We start from the raw sequence: 15,474 nt of genomic DNA, 5'->3' as shown, positions 1-15,474 counted from the left end.
CCCCAAGGCAGAGGTCAATAGTGAAAATTTTCCAGGAGATGGGCAAACACTGAGGCTGGGAAAAGATTATGGAGCAAGGTTTGGTTTTGCTCCCCCATCCTCCAATCCCAATAACTGGGATGATAATACTGAGGACTTTCGCGTTCCCCAAGCCTCGATCTTTTGAAGGTGAGCCTTAGATAGATGCTGGAGGCTGGTTTTTGAAGAGGGGGAAAGAAAAAAAAAGCACTGGAGATATTTAAGGCATTTCAACCCTGATTTATTCCAAGATCGGTTTAAACTAAAGTTAATCCTGAACTATTTTATGTAATCATGTGTTGAAACTTTTTAAAATATGCAAAAATTCACCACATAATAGATATCGGGAACTGAAAAAGCTCAGTTTTTTCGATCCGATTATCGAAGCGCCAAATGAAATTAGATTATTGGTTCCCACTATGAGCAGAGGGCTTGGGAGAGTTCAAGAGACTTAGCATACATGATCCCTGCCCTCAAGGAGGTTACAATAAAGTGCAAATATTTTCCATTTGGATTTAAAATAGATTTACCAATGCCCAAACAGAAGACAAAATGAAATAATACAAGCATAATTCTAGCCTCTAAGCTATAGTAATTAGAATCTATAATACCAATGTACTGCAGACTAAGATACATTTAAAGTAAAATTCCATAAAAGCATAGAGAAAAGGATCATCGTATTTATTGAGTCCATACTGAGGGCAGACCGCTCCACTAAGCGCTTGGGAGAGTTCAATATAATAGAATCGTGAGACACGTTCCCTGCCCACAAGAAACTTACAGTCCAGAGGGATAGGATTCATTTCCATTTTGTACATCTCTACCCCATAACAAATTCACTTTGATAACCGTTTTACTCAAAGGATTAATTTTTGTTTCATCATTTCCACGTCTATTTCAAAATTAAATGAAACTGTTAGTTTTCGATATGAAACAAATTATCCTTTCTATTTTAAGGCACATGCTTACTCTATGAAGTCGGGAGGAGCCGGCAGGTTAGTTATATTAAAACCGAATGTTTCAAACTGAGCGAACTGTCACAAACGCTAAAGAGGATAAGTAAAATAAAGTAATGAAGTAAGGATTGAATGTGATCAGGTAAAATTTGGGGAAACTGAAAAATCAGTTTGGCATTGGACAATGCTTTGCACAGAGTAAACGCTTAATAAATGGCATTATGATTATTATGAGTTATGTAGGCATGCAAAATACAAATGATATACAAATTGCTAGCCACCGAAATTTATCACAGAGAAGCAGCATGGCTCAGTGGAAAGAGCATGGGCTTTGGAGTCACAGGTCATCGGTTCAAATCCCTGCTCCGCCACTTGTCAGCTGTGTGACTTTGGGCAAGTCACTTAACTTCTCTGTGCCTCAGTTACCTCATCTGTAAAATGAGGATTAAGACTTTGAGCCCCACGTGGGACAACCTGATGGCCTTGTTTCCCCCCAGCGCTTAGAATAGTGCTTTGCACATAGTAAGCGCTTAATAAATGCCATCACCATTATTATTATTATTATCACAGGATTCTTTGTGACTGATGAAATGCCCCTAGAGAAGGTAAGCAATTTAATTAATAGTTTGCTGGATGTCTGCAGCCATCTTGAGGGGCTGTCGTCCAACAATTCACCCTATTTTACTAAGAAATTAGAAGTATGCTGTGCCTCCGTTCCCTCGTCTGTAAAATGGGGATTAAGGCTGTAAGCCCCACGTGGGACGGGGACTGTGTCCAACCTGATTATCTGGTATCTACCCTTGTGCTTAGAACAGTGCTTGGTGAAGCAACATGGCTCAGTGGAAAGAGCCCGGGCTTTGGAGTCAGAGGTCATGGGTTCAAATCCCGGCTCCGCCACTTGTCAGCTGTGTGACTTTGGGCAACTCACTTCACTTCTCTGTGCCTCAGTTACCTCATCCGTAAAATGGGGATTAAGACTGTGAGCTCCCCATGGGACAACCTGATCAATTTGTAATCTCCTCAGTGCTTAGAACAGTGCTTTGCACATAGTAAATGCTTAATAAATGCTATCATTATTATTATTATTATTATTATAATGAGCATTTAACAAATAGAGAAGTAGCATGGCTCAGTGGAAAGAGCCCAGGCTTTGGCGTCAGAGGTCATGGGTTCAAATCCTGGCTCCCCCACTTGTCAGCTGTGTGACTTTGGCCAAGTCACTTCACTTCTCTGGGCCTCAGTTACCTCATCTGTAAAAGGGGGATTAAGACTGTGAGCCCCTCATGGGATAACCTGATCGCCTTGTAACCTCCCCAGTGCTTAGAACAGTGCTTTGCACATAGTAAGCACTTAATAAATGCCATGATCATCATCATTATTATTATTATTATTATTATTATCATCACAGGATTTTTTGTGACTGATGAAATGGCCCTAGAGAAGGTGAGCAATTTCATTAATAGTTTGCTGGATGTCTGCAGCCATCTTGAGGGGCTGTCGTCCAACAATTCACCCTATTTTAGTAAGAAACTAGAAGCATGCGGGTGTTGTAGTGAAACGATACGAGTGAATTTCAAATCTTTAGAAACTTTGAAGCAGAATAAAACATATATTGTGCACCGTTTAGCTATAACTTCAATACGATAGTGTTTTGTGCTCCCTCAGCTGGTCCTGCAGTAGCAATTAACTGATTTCCAAAGCTGTGCTTGTCAACAATAGCCCCCTAAGCAGAGCAGTCTCCCAAAACCCCCAGAATCCAAAACCAGGCTGCATTTTCCCAATAATTCTAGTGGAACGGCTTCTACTGAACTCAGGCGGGAACAGTAGATTATTTTCATGTACATAAATGATTTTAAAATAATGTAACACATATTAAAAACTCCATTCATTCATTCAATCGTATTTACTGAGCGCTTACTGTGTGCAGAGCACTGGACTAAGCGCTTGGGAAGTACAAGTTGGCAACATATAAAGACGGTCCCTACCCAACAGTGGGCTCACAGTCTAGAAGGGGGAGACAGAGAACAAAACAAAACATATTAACAAAATAAAATAATTAGAATAAACATGTACAAATAGAGTAATAAATATGTTCAAACATATATACATATATACAGGTGCTGTGGGGAGGGGAAGGAGGTAAGGCAGGGGGATGGGGAGGGGGAGGAGGGGGAGAGGAATATATATAATTTAATATTCCATGCGTTAAAAAAAAATGAAGCATGCTGAATTATGCTTCCTCTTTTGCCTATTTCCCAGACTAGCTGGTCTGCAACAACAAAAAGCTTAAAGTTAGATTATAGCATTCCTGAAATGATATAATGAATCATATTTATTGAGCACTTACTAGGTGCAGAGCACTGTATTAAGCTCTTGGGAGAGTAGACTATACTTTCAGGGATCATTTCTGTAGTATGTGACTAGAGAAGTGAGATCGAAAGTGTAAAGAGAAGCAGCGTGGCTCAGTGGAAATAACCTGGGCTTTGGAGTCTGAGGTCATGGGTTCAAATCCCGGCTCTGCCACTTGTCAGCTGTGTGATTTTGGGCAAGTCACTTCACTTCTCTGGGCCTCAGTTCCCTCATTTGGAAAATGGGGATGAAGACTGTGTGCCCCACATGGGACAACCTGTTCACCTTGTAACCTCCCCAGCGCTTAGTGCTTTGTACATAGTAAGCGCTTAATAAATGCTATTATTATTGTTATTATTATTCCACTACAACAGAATTAGCAGACGTGTTCCCTGCCCAAAACGAACTTACAGTCTAAAACATTCCTTTTCTCTTTCCAAGGTACACAAGAGGTTAAATTCTTGTTTTTCTAAACTGAGATATTCTAAGTATCCTGAAGGCATTTAATTCCAAAACAGGAAGCCACAGAGAGGAACACTCGGTTACACTAATCTTGTGCAGATCTTTTGGAACATATTTTCCTAAACACTTGCTGAAAGAACCTTTTCTCTACTGCATGCTGCTACATGTTGAAGTGGGGTCTTGCAGACACTGAAACACATTTGCTACTCAAATTACCCCAAGTCATGCAAAGCAATCAACCTAGAACCCAGCATCCAAAATGTGTCTTTACCCATTTCTCTCTTGCCTTCACTTTCTTCAGAAATCTACTTAAAGCAGTGGTGGTGGCTGGGGGGGGGAAAATTTATGAATCGTGAGAGACGTTTTAAGAAGTCATAACCCTAGACAACTCAGAGTAAGGTCAGGTTGTGTATAAAAAAACCTGTTATGCCTAAAGGTCAGTTAAATAAGGTCTATTATAAACTTTTTATTTTTGACTGACTACTGCAAAACTTCACTTCGGACTCAAGTTTGGCAAATGAGATCTCATCTCAGGATTGAGCCCACTGGTGGGTAGGGACTGTCTCTATATGTTGCCACCTTGTACTTCCCAAGCGCTTAGTACAGTGCTCTGCACATAGTAAGTGCTCAATAAATATGATTGAATGAATGAAATTAAAGATAAAAGTAGTTATTCAATTTAAACTAATATAATGGAAACATAAATACATGCATATTAGATACGTTTCTATTAACACTTCTGTATAATTTGATGTGGTTCGAAGAAAAAAATCCCCCCATGAATATATTCACCAGTTATTTTTCAAAGGAAAGCAAATGGACACAGGAAAAATTTTTTATGAGAAATTCCCCCAAATAAATACTACCACAAAACAAAAGGCCATGTTTTCTAAATGTGACTGCGTCTTAAAGCCTGCCACACTGGTCAAAGCCAGATGGACTCTGTAGAGTCAGTCTGAATTATGTCCCCACAGTGAGGAAAGCCAGTTATGTGAGAAATGTGAAGAGCAGGTACACCACTGGTGCTCAAGAAATAGGAAATAACAACAATCATCTCTGATGTTTTCGTTTTCTGATGAACCACCTCTCTACCCCAACTCTCAATTCCATGGACTTCAAAGGAAAGCCTTCAGGCATATTTCCTCTTTGTAGCCTGGGAATAGCTGAGATAGTATGTACTTCAAGGCAAACATTCCCAACTCTACCCCAAAACAGAGCAGGATAAATGAAAGACTCTGATTTGTATGTGTGTACCACGACTGGGCCAGGGCCCTTGTCAGCTACAAAACAGGTTTGGCTATCCAAGGAATCTACTGTATTTTAATGAAGAGCTCAATTCTCCAAGTGCCAGTAATTACCCCAAATACTGAGTTAGGCACAAGGGAAGAAACACTACATATTGCAGATGACGAAGAGATGGCTTGGTGAACTGCTACAGTGTAGGTAAAATTTGGGGTGTACAACCATCTACACCATGGAGTTTTGGCCCTACCATGAGAGAGGTACTTGGCTTTTCTATTAGTTTCATTAGCCACCAAAGGCCCTCCTCAGTATGGAAAAGCATGTCAGAAGAAGATTTACAACATCAGGGCTCTCGAGCAGCTTCTCTACGGTGACTGAAAGGGGACACACACACAAGCAGGAAAGGCAGAACAAATGTTCTGAAGGCATAATGAAGCGCAGCAGCAAACCAAGCGATGAACCAGAGGCCCATCTTCAAAGCCTTCCTAAAATCACGTGACCCCCAAGAGGTCATCCCTGACCAACCCCTCTCTTCCTCTAGTCACCCTCTCTTCTCTGTCACCCATGTCTTTGGGTCTGTACCCCTTAAGCACTTTGATACCCACCCCCCAGCACTTCTGAACGTATCTTTACAGTCTCTCATTCCTCCTATCTGTAATTTATTTTAATATCCGCCCTCCCCTCTAACCAGTAACCTCCAAGAGGGCAGGGGTTGTGTCTACCAACACTTTTCTACTGTACTCCGCTTCAGACAGAAATTCCTATTATCTTTAGCACTCCATCAGCTCGCTCCATCCTACGTCACCTCATTCATCTCCCAGTAGAGACCAGTTCGCATTGGTCTCTAATTCCAGCTTACCCACTGAATCCCAATCTCATCTATCTAGCCGCCAACCAACTTCCCCTGGCATGGAACTCCCTTCCCCTCCATATCTGCCAGACCACCACACTCTCCACCTTCAAAGCATTATTACAGTTACACCTCCTCTAAGAGGGCTTCCCTGATTAAACTTTCCCCCAGCTCGCTCTTTCTTCTTTATTGTCTATGAACTCGGAACTGTGACCTTCGGACATTTGACTCGTGTATATATCTTTAAATTATTATAAATTACTTATTTATTCCTACTTAGTAATGCCTGCCCCCCACTCTAGACTGTAAGGTTGTTATTCATTCATTCATTCAATCGTATTCACTGAGCGCTTACTCTGTGCAGAGCACTGTACTAAGCGCTTGGGAAGTACAAGTCGGGCACATACAGAGACAGTCCCTACCCAACAATGGGCTCACAGGGGCAGGGAACATGTCTGCTAATTCTGTAATACTGTACTCTCCCAAGTACTTAGTAGAGTGCTCTGCGCATAGTAAGCATTCAATAAATACAATTTATTGACTGATTGATTACTCTCCCAAGCACTTAGGACAGTGCTCAGTATTCAGTAAAGCGTCCAATAAATACTCCCGATAGACTGATTTCAACTGTACTACGGCTCTCACTTAAAATTGCAAACACAAAAGAAAACATGAAAATGTTTAAAATTAAAACATTTTTGACCCACTACATTCTGCAGAGGTCAACAATTATTTTCTTTGGAAGAAAACTCAGCAATATCTGGCTAAAACAACTAATCATATTATGTGAAATATCAACCTTACCCTAATCAAGCAACCAGCATTTGCTGAGCACCCTTAAGATGCCTAAAACTGTCCTGGGTACTAAGGAACAGACACAGTTCAGGCACTCCAGGAGTTGATAATCTAATAGGAAAGGAGAAAGAGGCTTTCATTCAATCAATACAAATGTGTTCCTAGAGATTAAATAATTTTAAGACTGAGCCGGAAGGAGTTGAGTGAGTGGAAAAATCAGAAAAAAGTTTCTTCGAGGAGATGGGCCTTTAGCTGTGATTTAAGAGCGGTGGGAGGTGATGTAGCAGATATGAGCTCCAGGGAAAGCTCAGAGCTTGGGTAAAGAGGTGGGGCCCGGGAAGGAGAGGAGGGACATTTAATCTTGGCACCCCAAAACCTGGCTGCAGAGGGTTTGTCACCATTGCTCCAATCCCCTTCCCCTCCCAGCCTTGTCATGGCAGGAAACTCAAGGCCCTACTGAGAGCTCACCTCCTCCAGGAGGCCTTCCCAGACTGAGCCCCTTCCTTCCTCTCCCCCTCGTCCCCCTCTCCACCCCCGCATCTTACCTCCTTCCCTTCCCCACAGCACCTGTATATATGTATATATGTTTGTACATATTTGTTACTCTATTTATTTATTTTACTTGTACATATCTATTCTATTTATTTTATTTTGTTAGTATGTTTGGTTTTGTTCTCTGTCTCCCCCTTTTAGGCTGTGAGCCCACTGTTGGGTAGGGACTGTCTCTATATGTTGCCAACTTGTACTTCCCAAGCGCTTAGTACAGTGCTCTGCACACAGTAAGCGCTCAATAAATACGATTGATGATGATGAAATTCAATGGGCAGGGTACCATTCGATGGCTGCCTAGAGTGCGGTGCTGGGGTGTTCTGAATCTTTTGATACCTGGCATGGAAGTATCCAAGCAAGGATACTGATCCTTGGCCAGGCCTGATGGGACACTGAAACACAAGCTTGCGGAGAGGGGAAGATGCTACTTTGTTTTAACTCTGCTTGGCAATTAATGAAAACACTGAAGCTTCATTTGGACACTAATGTACTTTATTAACAGCTGACTTGTTTCATTTGGCACTTCCCCCCGGCTCTCCTAAAGGATCCCAAGAGAACCATTTTTCCCAAGGGGCACAGAATTACGCACACTGCTCTCCTGGTTCAGAACCTGGGGCCCACAAGATATGAATCAAGCAAAAACTCCTGAATCAAGCAAAAACTCCTCACCCTTGGCTTCAAGGCTGTCCATCACCTCGCCCCCTCCTATCTTACCTCCCTTCTCTCCTTCTCCAGCCCAGGCCGCACCCTCCACGAGCCTGCACCCTCCACTCCTCTGTCGCTAACCTCCTCACTGTGCCTTGTTCTCTCCTGTCCCGCCGTCGACCCCTGGCCCACGTCCTTCCCCTGGCCTGGAATGCCCTCCCTCCACACATCCACCAAACTAGCTCTCTTCCTCCCTTCAAAGCCCTACTGAGAGCTCACCTCCTCCAGGAGGCCTTCCCACACTGAGCCCCCTTTATTCTCTCCTTCTCCCCATCGCCCCCTGGCCCTACCTCCTTCCCCACCCCACAGCACCTGCATATATATATATATATATATATATATATATATATATATATATATATATATATATTTGTACAGACTTATTACTCTATTTTACTTGTACATATTTACTACTCTATTTATTTTATTAATGATGTGCATACAGCTATAATTCTATTTAGTCTAACGGTTTTGACACCTGTCTACATGTTTTGTTTTGTTGTCTGTCTCCCCCATCTAGACTATGAGCTCTGGTTGGGTAGGGACCGTCTCTATATGTTGCTGACTTGTACTTCCCAAGCGCTTAGTATATTGCTCTGCACACAGTAAGCGCTCAATAAATACAACTGAATGAATGAATATGGAGCAGTTTGCCTGCTCCATAGAAATACCACCTAATACCCTTAACTATTTCCAGAATTTCACTGTAACCCCCTAGGACAAAAGAATAAGTCCCAGATCCCAGGTGACTGTGGCTTCTCAACCTCTGTGAGTTCATTGTGGGCAGGGACTGTGTCTGTTTATTGTTATATTGTACTCTCCCAAGCGCTTAGTACAGTGCTTTGCACACAGTAAGCGCTCAATAAATACAACTGAATGAATCCAAAGTTATGAAGGGAGGCCCTGGCAGCCAAATAATGGTATTTGTTAAGCGCTTACTATGTGCCAAGCACTGTTCCAGGCGCTGGGGGATACAAGATAATCAGGTTGTCCCATGTGGGGCTCACAGTCTTAATCCACATTTTACAGATGAGGTAACTGAGGCACAGAGAAGTGAAGTGATTTGCCCAACGTCACACAGCTGACAAGAGGTGGAGTCGGGATTAGAACCCATGACCTCTTACTCCCAGTCCCATGCTCTTTCCACTGAGCCATGCTGCTTCTCCTGAGCCATGCTGCAATACTTTTTACTGAATGCTTGCTCTCTAAGAAATTGGGAGAGTAACACAAAGTCATTAGAAACAATCCCTGCCCTCACAGAGTTTACAATCTGTAAGCTCGTTGTGGGCAGGAAATGTGTCTGCCAACTCTGAGACACTGTACTTTCCCAAGCACTTAGCACAGTACTCTGCACACAGTAAGCCCTCAATAAATAACAATCACAAAATTTGGCAGGGAAGACAGATACGAAAATAAAGTCAAGTGAAGCAACCAAACATAAAGATATTTGGGAAAGGGATACTCCACGGGCTTCCGGATAGCCGGCAAAACCCAAATCTGGGGGTGGGGGAGCGAGAGAGGTCCTGGCAGTTTATAGCTCCGATGGCAAGGAAGAGAGCCGGATAAATCTATCAGTGGTATTTATTGCGAGCTTACTGTGTGCTGGGCACTGTACTAAATACCTGAGGGAGTACAAACAACAATAAAACAGACCCATTCCCTGCCTCCAGCAAGCTTACAGTCCAGATCCTGGAAGCACCCTGAGAGGCGGTGACGGGGAGGGAATAATCTACGGGCTTCAGGGCGACAGCAGTCTCAGCTCTGGTAGCAAGGGAGTGAGTGAAGTCCTGGCAGATTGCCGCTCTGATGGTGACATCAGACGGTGACATTAAGCGCTTAGTACAGTGCTCTGCACACAGTAAGCGCTCAATAAATACGATTGATTGATTGATTGACATCAGCCCAAAACCCCAATATGGTTTTCATGGACCTCTGCAGGTGTCCTACTCACTGCAGGAGAAGTAGCAGTAGAAGCAGCAAAAATTCCCCCCGCTGTCCGAGCCACAGTCCCACTGCAAACACTAAAGATTCCCTCTCTGTGGACTCTTTTTCCATGTAATCTCTTCATTTCGGGAACTGTGTGTTCCTTACTAGGTCAGTTAGATCGTGAATCCCTTGAGGAACAGGAACTGTTTTCCCAGAACTGAGTACTGTGCGCTGTACACAGTGGGCACTTTATAAATTCCATTATCAGTCAGTCAGGGACTGCAACTTTACTTTTTATTATGGCCCCACGTTCTTTGTACAATATAACAAGTGAGACGCAGCATGGCTCATGGAAAGAGCACAGGCTTGGGAGTTAAAGGATCTGCGTTCTAAGCCCAGCTCCACTATGTGTTTTTTTGTATTTATTACTCTTTATTTATTTAATTTGTACATATTTATTCTATATATTTTATTTTGTTAATATGTTTTGTTCTCTGTCTCCCCCTTCTAGACTGGGAGCCCGCTGTTGGGTAGGGACCGTCTCTATATGTTGCCAACTTGGACTTCCCAAGCGCTTAGTACACTGCTCTGCACACAGTAAGCACTCAATAAATACGATTGAATGAATGAATGAATGAATGAATGAATGTGATCTTGGTCAAGTCACTTAACTTCTCTGTGCCTCAGTTATCAAATCTGTAAAATGGGGGTTAAGACTGGGAGCCCCATGTGGTACATGGACTGTGACCAACCTGAGTATCTTGATTCTACCCCAGTGGTTAGAACAGTGCCTGGCACAAAGTAAGCGCTGAAATACCGTTAAAAAAAGAACTGCTTGATAAATGCCATTGTTGACAATTATGATGCCAACGTCCTAGTTCCCAAGGCAGGCCTCTGGGGCAGATTAGTGGTAATGTTCAGAAACATTCCCGTCTGCACGCAGCTCTTCCACAAGTGCTAGGAGTGGCTCAATGTGAGACGAGTTCTGTACAAGAGAAATTTTTTACTGAAAATTCCTCTCCCAAAAAGCTTGTCCTGGGTAACAACAGCCAAGGTTTTATTCAAATGATTTGACAAGATTTCAGAGCTGTAAAGTCACTGGCAGTTAAAATCCCAAAAAAAGTTTTGATTTGTAAAAAAAAAAAAAAAAAGTCACTTTAGTCTTCATTTACATTTTGGCATGAATTACAGCTGATGATAAACACCAGAAAGTGATGGTTCAGTGTGGCATCAGGAACTCTATATTAATAGTAGGGTGCTCTGCATACAGTAAGTGCTCAATAAATACCCTTGATGGAATGATTGATAACTAAAAAAATGAATTTTTTTCCCATTCCAGATCATTTTTATGGAAAACCACTACAGAATTTGCAGAATAGGATCAATGATCACTCTTCCTCACATTCTATTATGACTTTTCATGCATTTCCCTTCCATGTGCACTTCTTTCACTTAGAATTTTAATGGTGTACAGACTTTTCAGGCTGAAAATAGTCAATGACTAGACGACTCTACCCTGTATGGCCTTGCCCTGCACTCCTGCTCAGTATGACCACATGTTGAGCACAGAGCATTGAACTGATCTCCAAGATTGTCCAGGGTGCAAAGAGCAATAAGCATCGCTGAGCAATGACGTTCCCCGGCTCTGCTTGGCTCACAGACCTGGAGCCAACTTAATACATTTCTTTATACTCAAGGGACTGGATTGATTCAATGCTGTGAACTTTATAGTTCATTTTTTTTCCACATTTTTTGGGGGCTATCCTCTCAGAAACCAGAAAACAACTCATCTCTTCTATATCACTTTCTTCAACTTGGCGAACCCCGGGTTTTCTCCTTCTATTTCTAATGGAGCAGAAATACCCATTTTGAGTTGGTTTGCTCCCTTCTGATTTGTGCACCAACATTGTCAGCAAGAATGTTCACAGTTCTGAACGTTCTGGAGCGTCTGGTAATTCAATCGTATTTATTGAGCGCCTACTGTGTGCAGAGCACTGTACTAAGCACTTGGGAAGTCCAAGTTGGCAACATATAGAGACGGTCCCACTGGTTGTTGACGGCTTACTGGAGGGAAGAGAAATTATCAAAGATCTACCCCAACTACGTGACTCCCATTCCTTTGCATCTCATAATAATAATAAGAAGAAGAAGAATTGTGGTATTTGTCCTTACTATGTGCCAGGCGCTGTACTAAGTGCTGGAGGTGGATACAAGCAAATTGGGTTGGACAAAGTCCCTGTCCCACATGGGGCTCACAGTTTCAATCCCCATTTTACAGATGAGGGAAGTGAGGCCCAGAGAAGTAAAGTGACTTGCCCAAGACCACACAGCTGACAAGTGGTAGATCTGGGATTAGAACCCACAGCCTTCTGACTCCCAGGATCGCGCTTTATCCACCACCCTAGGTTGTTTTGCAATAGAGGTTAGCATCATTCACCACGACCAAAGAGATGATTTTACTTTAAAGGATGAACCTTCAACATACCATTTTCAAGAAGAAAATACTTTCCTCCACGTTCTAACTGGCGAATTAAAATCACGCATTTATACGGAAGAGAATAATGTGTATCAAAATCTGACAAGCAGGTGTTCCTACCTCTCATTTATTCAGTCGCATTTATTGAGCATTTACTGTGCGCCTCTCCTGCCCAAAAGAAGAAACATCACCACGGCTCTGTCGATGAAAGCTGGCTACATAAGACACTGACCCATTATTTCCCCACAGAAAGCAGCACATCAGTTTTCCTGTGAGAAATGAAAGCTCACACAAAAATCCCGTTTCTAGCACTGGCAGGCAGATTATTTATTTTATTTGTACCTATTTATTCTATTTATTTTATTTTGTTAATATGTTTTGTTTTGTTGTCTGTCTCCCCCTTCTAGACTGTGAGCCCGCTGTTGGGTAGGGACCGTCTCTATATGCTGCCAACTTGTACTTCCCAAGCACTTAGTACAGCGCTCTGCAATCAATCAATCGTATTTATTGAGCGCTTACTGTGTGCAGAGCACTGTACTAAGTGCTTGGGAAGTACAAGTTGGCAACATATAGAGACAGTCCCTACCCAACAGTGGAGTAAGCGCTCAATAAGTACGATTGAATGAATGAATTCTGTTTATGATTAGTAACTTACAAGTACTATTGGTGAGAGATCCCTATGATTAATTTCTGAAAGAGATACAGGGACCCACGATGAATAGCCAAGAAGAACTCTAAACCATGGTTTAAGTAAATCAGTACGGTCAGATAAAGTAGACCTTTAAGTCACTTATTCCTGGGACATTGCACTAAAAAGAGGAGTCATTTTATTTTGCTAAAGTAGACAACAAGGAGCATGGGCTTTGTGAAAACAGAGTGGGTTTGAGAGTCACAAAATCTGGATTCTCACCCCACCTCTGCCACTTCCGGGCTGTGTGACCTTGAGCAAGTCACTTCACATTGCTGTGCCTCAATTTCCCCATCTGGAAAATGGGGAGTCAATGACTGTTCGCCCTCCTACTTGGACTGTGAGTCCTCTGGGGGACAGGGACTGTGTCCACCTTAATTAATAGCAAGCCCTTAACGAATACCCTAAAAACAACGAGCAACAACCGCCGCTCGAGTTGATATTCAACCTCTCTCCTGCACTCCCAAATCCTCTCCAACTCCAGCACTGCAGAAAACTTCCTCAGAACTGGTCTCTCGTTCTTTCTAGGCCTTAATTCCACCCCTCCAGACACCGTTCTTCAATTCATAGCAGGACAGGGAACTGGGGAATAGATATATTGACCACCAGCTCTGGTTGCCTGCCATTTCAGCATTGAGAGCTAATCCATCAATCGACAGACAGTTTCGAGTCAAATTCCAATGTCCATTAACGAACGTACAGATTTCTGATTAGCAGGGGAACACCCAACTGGAAAGGAGTCTCGCTAAAATGACATTGCAGTCAAATTGCACCAATATCTGCTACCCAGAATGCCAGGCTCAACAGAAATTACAGCCCACTTGAATATTCATTGCTTTAGAATTAATTGTTTAATTCTGTAAATTAAATATTAAAATTACCAATGTTATTGGGTAGTCAATGCGGCACTTTTCTAACTTATTAAACTACCATGAGATCAGAATTGCTTTCTTCATTATTCATTGTTGCTGTAAGTATATTTGTAAGTATCTGCATTAAATCAAATTTAAATTCAGCCTGAGATGTCATTTTATTGCTCCAGATGATAATAGTTCTGCACCACTTTTAGCATTTAGTCAGCAGAAAGACAATTAGAGGGGCACCAAGTTTAGCTTTATGGGCATTATATCTCTACCCATCAATGGGGTCATCTTCAAATACAAAGAGTTTGATTATTTATGAGCTATGTTTGTTTAATTTATATATATATATGCACATAAATATACACATACATGTATAATATGTAATAATGGCATTTATTAAGTGCTTACTATGTGCAAAGCACTGTTCTAAATGCTGGGGAGGTTACAAGGTGATCACGTTGTCCCATAGGGGGCTCACAGTCTTAATCCCCATTTTATAATATTTTACAATACAATATGTGTGCATGTGTCTTCAGTAGTATTTTATGAGCACCTCCAATTTCAGGAGCAATGTAGTATGTACTTGGTAGCATATCCTAAAAGTAGAAAAGAGGTCCCTCCAGCCCTGGGTATAATATATGTGCCTGTGTGTATGGATAAATATACAAAATAATAATAATAATAATAATAATAATGGCATTTATTAAGCACTTACTATGTGCAGGGCACTGTTCTAAGCGCTGGGGTGGTTACAACGTGATCAGGTTGTCCCATGTGGGGCTCACAGTCTTAATCCCCATTTTACAGATGAGGGAACTGAGGCCCAGAGAAGTTAAGTGACTTGCCCAAAGTCACACAGCTGACAAGTGGCAGAGGTGGGATTTGAACCCATGACCTCTGACTCCAAATCCTGGACTCTTTCCACTGAGCCATGCTGCTTCTCCGATGCCTTAAAATTTTTCGTGGTAGCTATTAGGCGTTCTCTTTCCACATACAAAGAAGAACAATAAGGAGAACTACAAACATGGATGGTGGGAAAGATTTGGATGGTATTTGTGCAGAAGAATCATTGAAAGCAACGTATAAGCTGTATGGAGGTTAATAAGTACAAGAGTGCTAAACTGAGTCAAACTGACAGCTCCACCAGACCAATATTCTGCCTTAATAATTCATTTATTCATTCATTTATTCAAATGTACTTATTGAGTGCTTTCCGTGTGCAGAGAACTGGACTAAGTGCTTGGGGGAGTACAATACAACAATAAACAGACCTTTTCCCTGCCCACAATGACGGCCTTCATTTCTGAAGATGATCCTACAGACAGAGAGATCCTACCCAGGCAAAATATACAAAATACACTCTCTGAAAGGCCTGATGTGGAAATGATATTCCCTCCCGTGCTGTTTACAAGGATAAACCTTTCCTGGATTGCCCACTGCACAGATTACCTCTGTTTCCGAGTCCGTCTCTTAGTATCCACTTAGTGAAGCCTTTGCTGACAACAATCCTCTCCCGATTGCTGCCCACTAGGACTGGTTTGCCAGCTGCAGGGCGATGTTGCATTGTTTGATATGGTGTTTCAGTGTCTTTATAT

The 15,474-nt window shown here is 42.2% G+C and overlaps 1 protein-coding gene and 1 pseudogene across 1 annotated transcript in view; one reads left to right on the top strand and one right to left on the bottom strand.

Moving 5' to 3' along the window:
- ATG10 (autophagy related 10) overlaps positions 1 to 15,474 on the bottom strand; it is a 201,797-nt gene that overhangs the window by 107,257 nt on the left and 79,066 nt on the right. The gene's annotated exons all lie outside the window — the stretch shown is intronic.
- LOC119944939 lies at positions 3,357 to 3,471 on the top strand (annotated as a pseudogene).

This window comes from Tachyglossus aculeatus, chromosome 23, assembly GCF_015852505.1.
Source record: "Tachyglossus aculeatus isolate mTacAcu1 chromosome 23, mTacAcu1.pri, whole genome shotgun sequence".
Taxonomy (NCBI): domain Eukaryota; kingdom Metazoa; phylum Chordata; class Mammalia; order Monotremata; family Tachyglossidae; genus Tachyglossus; species Tachyglossus aculeatus.
This window is presented reverse-complemented; position numbering and strand designations above follow the sequence as displayed.